The 15,394-nt window shown below is 41.3% G+C and overlaps 1 protein-coding gene across 4 annotated transcripts in view; it reads left to right on the top strand.

The window, feature by feature from the left end:
• SAMD4A (sterile alpha motif domain containing 4A) overlaps nt 1-15,394 on the top strand; it is a 263,587-nt gene that overhangs the window by 132,971 nt on the left and 115,222 nt on the right. The window lies entirely within an intron of this gene.

Below are 15,394 nucleotides of genomic sequence, written 5' to 3'. Positions count from 1 at the left end.
ACTGATGGTCCAAATTTGGGTTATAAACAGACCAAAAATAAATAGAGAATAAATGAAAGAAGGAAATCTCCCGTTTCCACAAACAGAAATGCATTTCACCCATGTCTTTCACCCTGGGGTTTTGGATTTGCCAAGACACTGAATTACTGTGTGATTCTCTAAACCTAATTCTAACCCATGGTTAACCAGGCAGCCTCATGGGCTTTGTGCTTTTTCTTTATTTTTTTTTTCCTCATTCTTTCTTTTCTTTCTTTTTTTTTTTTTTTTCTTAAATTTCACCCTGGAATGTTTCCACCCTTTGCATTTTCTGGTTTTAATCCCCAATTGTTGGGGCACTTTTTTCCTGACCAGTGGGAGCAGGTTTGCTAACTGAGAATGCTGCTGTGTGCTGTGGCCTGGTGAGAATGCCATGGACTTCCTCTCGCTCAGTCCAACACCTTAGGAGAGGCGGGTCAGGAAGCTTTGTGGGTGGGGAGAGCGGAGGAAAGCCCTCTGCTCTTTTGACCACTAAAGCAAAGTATTGCACCCTGAGCTGGGCACTGGGGCTGGGAGTCCTCTCTGTGTCTCCCCACTGAGGCCGAGCAAAGTGACAAACACACCATTGTTGCCTATATAAAGTAGCGGTGTGGAAGTGCACCCTGTCTTCAAACAGTGTTCTTTAATGCTAGTTTGCACCTGTCCGTGAATGCAGTGGCAGTGCCAAGATAACTTTCTTGAAGGAATGCTTTTGCAATTAGACCTGATGTGCCTGTCTTCATGCAGGAACCCCCAGTTAAAAGATATGAGAGGATTAATAATTGGGGCCCCAGCACAGAGACTCAGGCCTGTGATCCCACCACTTTGGGAGGCCTAGGTGGGCAGATCACTTGAGGTCAGGAATTCAAGACCAGCCTGGCCAACATGATGAAACCCTATCTCTACCAAAAAATACAAAAATTAGCTGGACATGGTGGTGTATGCTTGTAATCCCAGCTACTCGGGAGGCTGAGATTAAGGAATCACTTGAACCCAAGAGGCAGAGGTTGCAGTGAGATGAGATTGTGCCACTGCACTTCAGCCTGGGCAACAGAGTGAGTCTCAGAAGAAAAAAAAAAAGAAAAAGAATTGGCAGTGATGCCTTCCTGGCATCTGTTCACTTGGATCTTTGGTTACCAGGCATCTTTAAATGACTTTCTCAAATAGGTAGGATTGTTGAATTATAGCTACATGAACTGAAACAGTACCTCAGTGGAATAACCAAGCAAACACTGAAGATACTGCATTGATATTGCTACAACATGGGATTTTTAAAAATTCTTTTTTCTGCTTTTCCATGTAGATATGGTTAACTTGCACATTATGGGAATTAGGTGATTACTGCATCTTAATTTATTATATAAGGGGTTCTGATGACAATGTCTTTCACAGACTGTAGTCTAGCAGGAACAGTTTACTCATCTCTGTATGATAAGGAGTGATGACATGCAGGCAGATGACAGTCTCTTGGTGTAAGTTTCCTGCATCGGCAACAGAATCTAGTAATTGTTACAAAACTCTTTAATAGCTGGGAGAGATGCAAGCTCTAAGCTGCCTGCCCTCTTAAAACTTGGTCTTTTGTATTTTAAATGGTTGAGTTTTATGTCATTTGTCTCAAAATTAGTCTTTGGTCATTATATATTTCTATCTACTGATTTATACATTCAGGATCAGGTCTTGACATTTAGTATATTTAAGATGGTTATCAGGTTGTAGTCATCAAGCACTTACTTCTGGCTGTGGCCACCCAGCCAGCCCCATAGAGGGTAGAAAATTTGTAGATGACTGTCATGGCCTTACTGACCTCTGAACCCCTATGTAATACTTGAGTGAAAAGGACTTGGAGGCTTAACCAGATGACTAGCCGACATACCTCTGGAAGAAGGCAGGCATCGGAGCCCTCTTCCAGAGCATCAGAGAAGATCAAAGAGCTCAGATCTCCCCTCCAGAAAGTTTCATTCAAACACTCATGATCATATCAGCACTTATATGTCAATAATATCTCTTTAAGAAAATGTGAATGTCATTGCTGTACTCCTCTGTATTGCCTATGGTGGTTCAATTGTGTGAGTCAAAACTGCAAGCCTTTGGGTCACTTGCTCACTCGTGCCTCTGTCAATAAACCCTGAGCTCCTGGGAGGCAGCCTGACAGAGGGAAGAACAGAGACTTTGGCATCAACGCCTCCTAGGTCCAAATCCCAGACGTGCAATTTGCTAACTACAGCTTGGCCAAGTAATTTAACCTCTCCGATCAAGGTGCCCACTTGTAAAACTGGAACATTCACAATATCTACCTTTGAGGGCCGTAGTGAAGGTAAATAAGATTATGTAAATGCCCAGCCTGGTTAGAGCAGCAACAGTAAGCACTCCAGGGGTACCTGTTAGATGAATAAATGAAAGAAACTGGGAAAGACAATGAGGAGCTAAGTGTTAACACTGATATGCAGAGTCTTTGCCCTCATTTTCAGTTCTGATGGGCGCCTGACATAAGCACCTTACCCTGAGCCCAGAGCCATGCAGAGTATTCTAAGGGGCCTTGAATATGCTGTGATTTTTGGCCATTCCACTGCAATAGAAATTGGGTTGGACTTAAGGCTTCTTCTACTGCACTGAAGAGCTACATTTCTTACCTCTTTCAAAGTGGAAAAACAATCTGCGTAAGACAATATGATGTTAAAAGCAGAAATCAATTAGTACTACACATTTTCAAATTATCAGCCACATTAATGATGGTGAATGAAAGGTAACCAGAAAGCCACCTCCTTAGTTTTTGTTTTTGTTTTTAACCTTGGTTTATTCCACTGCTATTTTATTCCTCAGTCATTGTACCTTCAACAGAATGCCTTAGCATTCGTGGCTTCTTCCCAGTATGGATTCCCAATCGTTCAACTACCCGCAAATGCTTCCTGTCCATCTTCTGTGTGCCTAGCACTGCGTGTAAGTCCATGGGAAATACCAGGAAGCTGAAGACCCTGTTCACACTTCCAAGGAGCCTGTAATTGGAGAGATATGATATATGAATCAGTATCACAATTAAAAATTAAATATTCCTTTTTGCTGGACTTGTCATCCATAGAAATTTCATATAATAATTCATGAGTTATATAAAAGTGCAGTAAAATAATACTCTAAGAGCTGCCACAAGGCATATAGGATGAAGTGCCAGTTGAATGTAGGCCTATCCTGTAAGTGCTGTGAATGTACAGAATGGAGAGATCCTTGTGAACTGGAGGGTCAAGAAAGCCTTTGGGCCAGGTGCAGTGGCTCATGTCTGTAATCCCAACACTTTGGGAGGCCAACGTGGGAGGATCGCTTGAGGCCAGAAATTCAACAACAGTCTGAACAACATAGCTAGACTCCGTCTCTTAAAAAAAAACATATTAGTCTGATGAGGTGGCTGCAGTGAGCTGTGATCGTGTCACTGCACTCTAGCCTGGGTGACAGAGCAAGACTTAGTCTCAACGAAAAAAGAAAAAAAAGACTGGGCATTGGTAGCTCACACCTGTAATCCCAGCACTTTGGGAGGCCAAGGTGGGCAGATCACTTGAGGTCAGGAGTTCAAGACCAGCCTGGTCAACATGGTGAAACCCTATCTCTACTAAACATACAAAAACTAGCTGGGGATGGTGGCCCATGCCTGTAATCCCAGCTATGCAGAAGGCTGAGGCAGGAGAATTGCTTGAACCTGGGAGACAGAGGTTGTAGTAAGCCGAGATGGTGCCACTGTACTCCAGCCTGGGTGACAGAGCAAGACTCTGTCTCAAAAAACAAACAAACAAAAAAACAGAAAAGAAGAAACAAGCTTTTGCAGGGGAAATGGAAAGTGAGCTAAGATGGAAAGAGGAAGGAGAATCTGGAGGGGAGGAGGTCGCTGGGTAGGAATATGCACTGAGAGCAAAGGGAAGGGGGTTACAGTGTACAGGCAAGATAGAGGACAGTGAAGAGGAAGGACAGGCTCACGAAGGGAGAGGTAGTGAAGGCAGGTGGTAAAAGTAGGCTGAGGGAAGTGCCCCGAAGAGGCCAAGCATTGACACCCTAGGCATAGGAGTGACATGCTGTATGGGGAAATGGATTGTGGGCAAACCAGGTGAGTGGCATCTGACAAGTGCAGAGTCAGCAAGTTTCAAAGTTTTGAAGTAATAAAAGTATCATTAGGATAGGAGCACATATGGAGCAGAAGGAATGGATACTAGATATGTTCCTAGGTGGAATTATTAGGATTAGGATTCAGTATTGATATGGACATATATTTTTTTTGAGACAGGATCTTGCTATGTTGCCCAGGCTGGAGTACAGTAGTGTAATCATGGCTCACAGCAGCCTCAACCTCCTGGACTCAGGCAATCCTCCCACCTCAGCCTCTTGAGTATCTGGGACCACAGGCATGCACCACCACACCCAGATAATTTTTGTATTTTTTGTGGAGACAGGGTCTCCCTGTGTTGCCCAGGCTGGTCTCAAACTCCTGGGCTCAAACAATCCTCCTGCATAAGCCTCCCAAAGTGCTGGGAATAGATATGAGCCACCACACCCAGCCTGACATACATTATTGATTTACTTATTTTTTCATTCACCTAGAAAATGTTTATTGAGTGCCTACTGTTGTGTCTTCCCTGCTCAAGGCACTTGAGATGCATCAGTGGGTAAGACAAAGCTGCCTTCCCTCGGGGCACTGGCAGTCTAGTGTGTACAAATTGTAGTATATAAAGTATATGTGTGGTAGAAGATGATAGGTGATGTGGAAATAAGAACAAGGGTAGGATTAGGCCTACGTAGTGAGGTGACTAGACCATGAAACAAGGTGGTCAGGGTAGACCCCATTGAGAAAGTGGGGTGTGAGCAGAGAGTTGAAGCAGTGGGAGTTAGCCAAGTGGGCATCTGGAGCAGAGTATTCCAAGCAGAGATAAAGCTGGAGCAAAGATCCCAAGACAAAACAGTGCCTGACTTGCTAGGGGAAAAAAAGGAAGGCTGACTTGCTAGGGGAAAAAACAAGAAGGCTAGTGTCTGAAAGGGATTGAATGAGGTAGACAGTGGTTGGAGAGGCTGGAGACAGAATGGGCATTGTCGGTCATTGCAAGGACTTGGACTTTTGCTCTCAATAAACCAGAAAGCTATTGGAGGATTTCCAACAGAAAAGTGACATGATCCAACTCACGTTTTAAAAGGTTCTCTTTGGCTGCTGTCTTAAGAATAGATAGGGCAAGGACAGAAACAGGAAAACCAGTTAAGAGGCTATTGCAGTAATCCAGGCAAGAGAAGATGGCTCAAACCAGGATGGCTACGGTAGAAGGGTGAGAAGCAGTCAGGCTCTAGATATATTTTGAAAATAGAGCCAACAGGATTTCCTGACAGAATAAATGAAGGGTGTGAAGGAGAGGATTGAAGGAGGACTCCAGTGCTTTTTGCCTAGGCAACTGGGTGTTGCTATCAGTTGAGACAGGGAAAGTCTTTATCAGGTAGAGTAGGATTTGGAGTAACTCGGGAGTTCAGTGTCATATATGATGAGTTTGGCATGTCTGTTGGAGATACTGAGTAGGCAGTGGGATATATGAGTGTGCAGTTTGGGAGAGAGAAGTGGTCTAAAATAGACATTTGGGAGTTAGCAGCACATGGGTGGTATTTAATGCTAGGACTAAATGAAATTGCCAGAGACTGGCAGAGAGAAAAGGCAGAGACTGTAGATAAAGAAGGCCAAGGCCCCCAGGCCTGGGCACCTCAACGTGAAAGCTGGAGAAAAGCAGGGGAAGTAGTAAAAGAAACTAAGGAGAAACCCTTGAGGTTGGAGAAAACTCAAGTGTGTGTGCCTTACAAGGCACATGAAGAAAATGTTTCCAGGAGAGAAGAGTGATCAACTGAGTAAAATGTTACAGATAGGCTAATGAGATGAAGACCAAGGATTGACCACTGGATTTATCAAAGAGGGATAACAGAGGTAAAACTGAGAGCACTTAGCACATGGTAGGTATTTAAGGGATGAAAAAAGTTAATGACTCCAAAGAGATTGGAGGTAAGAGGGAGACAAACTGGCCACATGCTAGATTTTGGATGTATGTTTATGTTGAGATGTTGGAGCACTGAGATGGAGAAAAGTGATGTTTAGAAGGCATTAAAAATAGGTGATAGAGGCCGGGTGCAGTGGCTCACTGTAATCCCAGCACTTTGGGAGGCCGAGGCAGGTGGATCGCATAAGCTCAGCCTGGGCAACGTGGTGAAACCACATATCTATAAAAAATAAAAAAATTAGCTGGGTGTGGTGGTGTGTGTCTATAGTCCCAGCTACTCAGGAAGCTGAGGAGGGAGGATCACTTGAGCCTGAGAGGTGGAGGTTGCAGTGACCTGAGATCACACCACTGCACTTCAGTCTGGGTGACGGAATAAGGCTCTGTCTCAAAAAAAAAAAAAAAAAAAACCAGAAGAAAAGAAAAATATAGGTGCTATAGTTACACAGAGTTTTGAAGGACAGGATTAGGATAAGGATGAGTAGGAGCCAAAACCTAAGTCCTAATCTAATGAGAATCTACCTATTTTCATTCATCAAGAGGCAAGAGTATCTTTTATTGCTTGCAGAGGTTAAATCAAGTGACATCTCAAGGACCTTTTCTACCATGAGATAAGGGAAGAGTGGGTTGGGATAGGTTGAAAAATCTGTTATGCAGCCTTTTGGATGGCATCAGAGCACTTCAAAAGAAAGAGAAGAATGTATTTTTTAGCACCTTGTTCTAGTAAGGCCACTCAAGGGTATGCTGACTAAGAGCAAGAATGTGCGTGTTCTTCACCACGAGCCTGTAGGACCAGATAGGATCAAGGTATTGGCTGTGACAAACCTTACACAAGGCTTGGTCAACTTTGTTTCACTCATCAAGAGTAATTCCAAATATAGGCACGTAGAACCCAGATTAGCATCTCTAGGTTTGCTTCCTGTCTGAGGTCTGCTATAGAAGAAAAGTAAACCATTCAGTCAAAGAATAAGTATTTCCTGGCTTTCTTAAGAGCCTACAGAATTCCCTTGTGTGGTGGTCAGTGCTACCTCAGTTGCCCCAGACTGCCTTTCTGACCCTTGTCTGTTCTTCACTGGTGGACTTGGACCTGGAAGAAATCTCTGTGCTACAGCTACAAATGAAACTTGTTTTTATTCAAATAATTGCAACACTTGACTTTTCTTTGCATTATTGACATTTGGATTTGAAAGCATCCTGGCCTTTGTTAGCCCAACATGAGGTAAGGACTCAGAAACTTTGGATACCTAAATTATGCCAAAATCCTCCATTTAATCTATCCACTTCTACAGATTCATGGCACATTGTGGAATCTTAGTATTTATTTTATTAATCTTGATTTTTTTCTGATGATAAAAATTATGTGTTTGGTACCATAGAAGATAAAAAGTAAATTAACAATGATAGCACACATCTACATAGTGTTTACTATATATTGGGTACTGTTTAAAACCCTTTACATAAATATTAACTCATTGAATCCTCATAACCTCATAATGGTGGGTATTATTGTTATCCCCATTTAACAGCTAAGGGAACTGGAGCACAGAAAGGTTAGGTAATGTGACCAACATCACAGACCCACTAAGTAGTTGAGCTGGGATGTGAACCTAGGCAGTGAGTCCCCTGGAAATCGATGTTATTACTTGCCTCTCCCTCCTAATCCTATCCTCAGAGTTTGATTGAGTGAGTAGCTAGTAGACTCTTCCTTTTCTCTGATCCTGGATTTGGCCCCATACAGATCCTCCAGCTTCCATGGTCTCCACAGCCCACAGGTATAAGACCCTGCCTGAATTGCCCCATCTCTGTGACTGTCTGAAGCAGGGAGCAGTCTGCACCGACTCACACACCTCGGTGTCTGCTCTTAGCATTTTGTGTCAGTTTTTGGTTGCCATGTTCACCTATCCTTCCCGATTGTGAGCTCCTTGGGGATAGGGGTTGTATCTTCTTTATCCCTATTTCCCATCACCTGGGATAATGTGTGGCTCACAGAAATTTTGGAAATGTCAAATTCCTGGCACAGATTCAGCTGCAGTGGCAGAGCACTTTGTTGGATGATGGCCGTCTCTTGCTAAGCCCAGATGTGGTCTCTGAATCCTCCTCAATATGCCCCTATAGGCAACCACTATAATTCAATAAGAGATGGCATGTGAGCTTGAAGCTTGTCTGCCCACCCTGCCATAAATGTTTGCTGAACAGTAGGGACTTAATAAATTCCTGAGCTCACTAGGCAGATGTTCCTGAAAATAATGAATTTCCAAAATAAACAAGAAAATGTCCCTAGGAATTCACTAAATATTTGGTGATAATATTGATCATTTAGCCTTCTGTCATAATCATCTTAGTGACATTTATTGTTACTCTTGCTCCTTTTTGACTTATTTGACCAAATCAGTTTCAATACTAATAGATTTTTTAAAAACATACCTTGATTATAGAGGTAGTTACATGAATTTATACATGTGATGAACTGCCATAGTTACAAATGTATACCCAAAAAAATTAGTGATCGTAAAAACAGCTGAGATCTGAGTAAGGCCTGTAGTCTAGTTAGTTGTATTGCATTAACGTCAAGCTTCTGATCTTGATAATGCACTATCGATACGTAAGATGTCACCTTGGGGGAAGCTGGGTGATGGGTACATGAGACCTCTCTGGGTAGTATTTCTGCAATTTCTTGTAAATCTATAATTACTTCAAAATTAAAAGTTAAAAAACAAAAATTACTTGGGATATTCAGTGCCTGGATTTTGGAGGGGGTCAGGGGAGGACATTGGTTTGGTCCTTGTTCTTGGTCTTCCTGAGGGGTAGAGGAAGTCTTTGCATTTATGGAAAGGATGGCTGCTAGGCCTCATAGAGCCAACATCTGAAACTAAACAACTTCCGCAAGCAAAGTGGAGGACGAGTGGGAGTGAATCTCAGGGAAAGTGGCTCCCTTAGGAGCCCCCGATCTGCAACTGGAAAAAAACCTCCATTTCTCTCAGCCCCTAATGCGGCAAGTGTCAGCAACTTCAAAGGTACTTGTTTTGCTCATGAAGTCCATCATCTTCCTTCTCCCCTTCACCTTTTTTCACAAGGCCACAAACCACTTCAAGTGCATTTCAGTCAGCCTGTGAGAACCATCAGAACACAGATATTCAAGAGAGGGAGAAACACCAAGCAACTCAGCTCTAGATGGGTCTGGCAAGGAAAGAGGCCTTTGCAAATGGCCTCTTGGAACCTAAAAAGGAAGGGTGAAGCCTGGGGACCCTGATTCTATCTTGCAGGCTGCAGGTCATCCCCACCCAAAGCCTTTGGAGCCACTGTTGTAGTCTGGAGTTCCTTTGAAATTTTCATGGAATTATTTTGCCTTTTACCAGCAGACTTTCTTTCTCGGTGGAAAATTTCTTCCTCCCAAAAATCTAGCCAACCTGGCATGTAACTGAAAAATTCCATTATTTCCTTAACCCCTCATTTGCTCTTCAAAGAGGTAACTAATGAAAGAGTTGGTCTGCTTTCTTTGAGAAGCATTTGTAACAGCTGGCATGATGTATTTTTAGCTTTAGCTTCCTTCCCCTTTGGGGGAAACTTTTTTTAGTATGGCACTGGCCTTCCTAATACATACTACATTGTAAACATGACTCAATGATATCTCAGAGGACTCGATGTTGCCACCGGCTAGTCCTTCTCCCGTTTCCAAGAGTCCAGCGTTTTTACAGGACTGTGTTTTTCCTCGTCATGCCTAGTGTCTGTTTTCCAGGACTTGGGGAAGAATGATCAGAAAAATGCTGTAGTGGGCGAGAAGCCTGCTAATTGATCATGTGTTGGAGATCCCTCTGCCTGGAAAAAGGCAGACACCTCCATGGGCTGCGTGCACCTTGGGTCATGAGGCTGTGCTCTCCATCCCCCATCCAGGAAGATTTTTTTAGACTTCAATGACAGTGAGGGTTATTAAACACTAGATGAGCTACAGAGGAAGACAGTTGTGTTCTCATTCCCCACCAGACTTTAAAAATAGGATGGATTCTGGCTGGAATAAATGGCTTAAGTTGGACTAGCCTGGAAGAGGGGAGGAGGAAAGGCGAGATGAACAGGATGGCTTCTGTAAGACCCTTTTTGAGCCCTGTAGTCTTATGATTTCTATTATTTCACAAGATTTAGAGTCATAGGCTAACTACAGCTGTTCTACAAACAAATAGACAAGAAAACTTTTAAATTTGCATTTACTGATTTTTTTTCTTTTAAGATTTCCCGAGTAAACTCAGGCTACACTAAAGAAAGATGTCTCATGACTGTAGCTTACACATATCTTTGATATCTTTAATTTCAAAAAATCAAACCTTTGAATTTCATGGTCTTAGGTACCAAGGTGAGGGTAAATCTTAGTGGCATCAACTATTGTCAATCTAGGGTATATTTTCTAACTCTTAAACACTAAATCTCATTCCGGCCATCCCCCATCCCTACTCCAGCTCTCAACATTCTATTAGGTAAAATACATTCTCAGGAAATCTCAGGTATCAGTCAGTTAAGAGCAGGGTATGGAGATGAGGAAGCCAGGTGAGCAGGGGGCTCCAAAATCTGGCAAATGTTATAAAGGGTTTTTGTGGGTTGGAGGAAGGCTAAAACTCCCAGCATACTCCAGGGTAGTCATTCCTTGCTAAAACTTTGGACCATTTCCACAGACAAATTCCATGGCTAGAGCTAGACAGTGAAGCCAGTGGGAGCACAGGGTTTGCTTTAGGGATTTGTTTCACAGCCAGCCTTTCTGAGATGCATCCTTTTGGAAAAGCCCAGCAAAACCCATATGGAGCTAAAAGATTTATAATGGATTACTTTATGCTTTAGTCTTCTGCTTTGCACAGTAAGACATTGCTATATAAAGGGAATTAATTATAAGGCTGTGAATGGTGTTTTAGAGATTCAAGTTGGGACATAAACAATGAGGCAGTCTTGATTAAGAACAACTTTGAAGTCAGACAAGTTGGTTTTAAAGTCCAATTTTTCCAATAACTAGATGTATGGTTACGGACAAGTTGCTTGACCTCTAAGCCTCCTTTCCTCATCTATAAAATGAGAATAAATTTCAGTAGAAGGCTTCTTCATTGACTTGATCCGGATAGGTAGTTGTTGCATTCATTGTAATAGCTGTTTAAAGAAGGGAATTGTAACAAATACGATTTTAATTTATAATTTTATCTTAAAACATAAATATCTATATCCATTTTCAGTCTTTTGTATAGCATGATAGCCTTTTCTCTAGAAGAGGGTACCTGACAGGTTGCTCTATGTCTTTACTGCATAAATCACACCCTCAATACGTTACTGTCTTTGATTTCTTTAAAATGGAGCAGGAATTTAAAGGCATTTGCAAAAACATCAGAGCATAGACTCTCTCTAGATTCTAGTTTTTCTTTTTACAATTTAGCTTATAGTTTTCTCACACTGAATTCAACAGTAGATTTTCAAGCAAAAATAATGAATATTTCTAAAGCATTTAAGTTTTTTTTGCAGTTAACTTTATAACTTGTGTGTCATTGTTTCTGTGATGTGTTTTAAAATTACATATTTACAATAAGTACAACTGGCATAAACAGGCTTGGCAACAACCTGTTTGACCCTTGGTACACCTACAAGTCAGCTAGTGGGAGCAGAAGGGCACAAGTACAGTGCTAGGGGAGTCAGTAAGCCATGAGCATCAGTAAGCAGTTTAAAGGGAATGGAGAGTAGTGGTTGGTCCAGCAAGTTGGTTAAGTGAAGATGAGTTAAGACAGCCTTTAAGGGTGGTTGTGAGGATTAAATGAGAAATGTGTGTAAAGCACTTGCCAGTAGGCTAGCCCTTATTGTTGTCTTTATTACTGCTGGTAATAGTAAGAGTGCTTCTTCCAGCAGCCCAGCCTCTGCAGTAAACTATGATGGAATAGGATCTCTGGGGAAGCCCTATGACAAAACTGTCCCATTATGCTAAATTGAAATCAAGATACTTTGAAACAGTTCTACAAAGAGCCAGCCTTCCACAAATACCATTATTCCCTTAAGGATTGTTCTAGTGATATATATTACTAAATACATTAAAGGGGACCAGATTTTAAATTAATAAAGAGTAAGGTAAAATTGTGTTGACGTTGCTTCTTTGGGATCCATTATGAATAGGAATAGTTTTATAAATTAGTAATAATTATAAGAATATTATTCACACTTTTAAAAATTATCCTTAAGTAACAGAATAGGATTTAATAGGAATAAATGAGGCTGTGTACACACATTCAGGCCAGGGAAGTGTGGCCAGTCCCAAGAGGGCAGAGTGTTTGAAAGAAAAAAAAAATTGCCATAGTGAATTCACTTCCAACTCAGAGTGTGATCTTAAACTCACGGGGATTCTCACTTCTTTATGAAAGTGTGGGGTTGGATGACTCCTAAGCATCCTTCTTAGCACTTTTATTCTTTGCTTCCAAAGTAGAAGAATCTTCAACTCAGAGAGTGCTGCTGATGAGTCTACAGCACTCATTTTGGGGTGGGTGGGGGAGGAGGGTGAAATGTCTAGGAGAAGTGGGATGTGTCAAAGCCAGGAAGAGAGCCTCCTGCTGTATTCAGCATTAACTACATACTACGTGAAAAATCTAATACGGTTTTGGTCCCCCTAATTTTAAAAAAGAATGTGAAAAAATCAGTAACTGCTACCTGGAGTGTGAAGGGAAGTCTGGTGGACAGGGTGGGGGAATTATTTATCATCCTACTGTTTGAAGTAAGCACCATATTAATGTCATGTATTACCTATTTAAAATATATAAAATGAGAAATATATGAAGATGTTAGTGAAGAAAGAGGGGAAAAAGAAGATAGCCTAAAATAAAAAGCAAAATGATTCAGCCTGGAATAATAATGCTAAATAAGGAGTGATCTGATAATTTAGAAACATATTAGAGTTTATTAATAGGAAACACAGTATCATGAGTTCCTTAGTCTCTGCCATATAGAAAGAAAAGAAAATTGGCAAAAATAATACTGGTTAAGGTCATGGTGATGATGAAACTTCAGAGCATGCTACAATTATAAATGTGGATTCTAAAGAAAAAGAAAATCAGAGGATCACTAAGTTCTGTTGCTTGGCACCTGAATCACAGGCCACTTGAAAGTCATTCTTGCTTGATGATTGTGGTTTCATCAAGACAGATTCTTTTGGAAGAAAAGTGGACTATTTGAAGGCTCTTTGTTTTAAGAGATCTGATAAATATTTAGCATGTTACTGGTCTTATTCAAGTACCAGTAAGTCAAATATTTTCACAGTGGAAGCAGGGACACTCAACTTTTGCCCTGTCTCAAAAACTACCCATTTTCGGTTAAACAAACAACTTTTGCTATACCCAAGTCAAAACAAAATCAGACATGTATTCCTCAGCCCCAGTTTCTTGAGAGGCCAGCATCGATCGATAGGTAGAGCACCCAACACTGTCCTACAGAGCCTAGAAATTAAACTTTCTCAGAAGACAAGGGCTGACGAGAGGGTACGTAGTATTAAGAAATTGAATATACTCACTCTCTGTGTCTCTTGTTAGTATCCAGGTGAAACATAGGAGACAAAACACGTATTACAGAGGTGTCTCATTTTACACAGTGGGTATATTTCCAAAAAGTTGTTGAAACAACCTTTTTTTAAATCAAATTATTTTCCCATTGAGTAAAACTGTGATTCAGGATATGAATTTTCTTAGTTGCTCGTTAATCTTCACTTGCAGGAACTCTTAAATGGGGGTGAGGTCCTCAGTTCCTGAGAGTCTCTAACAAGTGAATATAAAGTATTTAAATACTGAAAAGATTTCTGTAGATGTTTTTTTGGCAATGTGTCTAACAGTCTTCTCTGATTGTATGTTGGGATTATTTAAGTATTAAGTATTTATGTTTTTTTCTTCTCTGATTATATGCTTGGATTATTTAAGTGGCTTTTGTTGTTTTTAACAAGTCAAGTCACATTTATATGAAGTTGCGGGGCAGGGTAGGTGGCAGCTACAATGCCCTTCTCAGTGGTGCTTCTGAACGCAGAGGATGTAGGCTTCCCAAATACATCAGGAGTTACAGAACTTGCTAAGGAGAGACATTGACATGAGGATTTGGCCAGAATATTGCCCTGGGTCTGCATCCAATGCATGTGTTGGGAGAATGCTCAAGACTGCAGCATGCTTGCAAAGTTGGGAGAATTTGGGTATAGTCATGAGGCCTTAGGGAGCTACATTGTGAGAAAGGGTGTTGTTCACATATGTTCATCATTATTCAAGAAATTATTTTGGCAATGGCTCACACCTGTCATCCCAACATTTTGGGAGGCCGAGTGGGGAGGATTGCCTGAGTCCAGGAGTTCAAGACCAGCCTGGGCAACATAGCTAGACCCCTATCTCTACAAACAAATAAAAAATTAGCCAGGTGTGGTGGCTTATACCTGCAGTCCCAGCTACTTGGGAGGCTGAGGCAGGAGGATCACTTGATCCCAGGAATTTGAGCTGCAGTGAGCTATGATTGCACCACTGCACTCCAGCCTGGGCTACAGAGCAAGACCCTGTCTCAAAAAAAAAAAAAAGAAATTTTTTCATGCCTATGATGTTGTTATTCATTCTGCTAGATTTAGCAGCATAATGTTAATACCCCAACACAATGTTACATACAAGTATTAATCTAAAAGTCCATAATGGCATCTTTGGGTAAAAATGACTACGTTTGTTTACTTTTGGCAATGTAGCTCTAAATTCACCTGGAATCTCAAAATATTGTAGCTAAAGTTCAAAGTCTGAGAGTCTTTGATGCCCAAGAGTGTCTCTACTTTGGTATGAGACTGACAACGTGATTGAGGCTAGGCAGTTGCTGAAAGTGGCTCTAAACTACAGATCCTAAATTCAAGGTAAGCATCTTTGCAGACCTCACTGTTGTTCAGGAATGAGTATTGTCAATACTCAGAAAAAGAAGATGTCTTGCAAGCAAATATGTTGCTTGAATGTTTTTTTTTTTTTTTTTTTTTTTTTTTTTTTTTGCTCAATCTATGAGATTTGTGAAAGAGAATTTAAAGCTGTGTATGGTCACAGTTCTTTCCCAATTTTCTGTTGGTGATTCTGTCTCTCTTTTTCTTGCTAGAGACAGCTGCATAATTTTTATTTGCTTCTAGAGCTATTCTCTTGCTCCTCTTCCCCCAGCCACTCAATCTATATGCAATTCAGAGACCAGGCTAATTATGGGGTGCTAAAGAAGCAGTTGCCCGGAGAAAAGCTCTTTAAGCACTCAACTGGGATAGAGCTGGGGTCACACGCTCATGACCATCTCCCCATTCACGTCTGCATGTCTATGTGTGAGCTGCCTTCCACTCTTTTGCAGTTGCATAAACAAACTTTTTAGAAAGGTCAACACAAGGAATGAATGCT

Source organism: Symphalangus syndactylus, chromosome 8, assembly GCF_028878055.3.
Source record: "Symphalangus syndactylus isolate Jambi chromosome 8, NHGRI_mSymSyn1-v2.1_pri, whole genome shotgun sequence".
Lineage (NCBI taxonomy): Eukaryota > Metazoa > Chordata > Mammalia > Primates > Hylobatidae > Symphalangus > Symphalangus syndactylus.
This window is presented reverse-complemented; position numbering and strand designations above follow the sequence as displayed.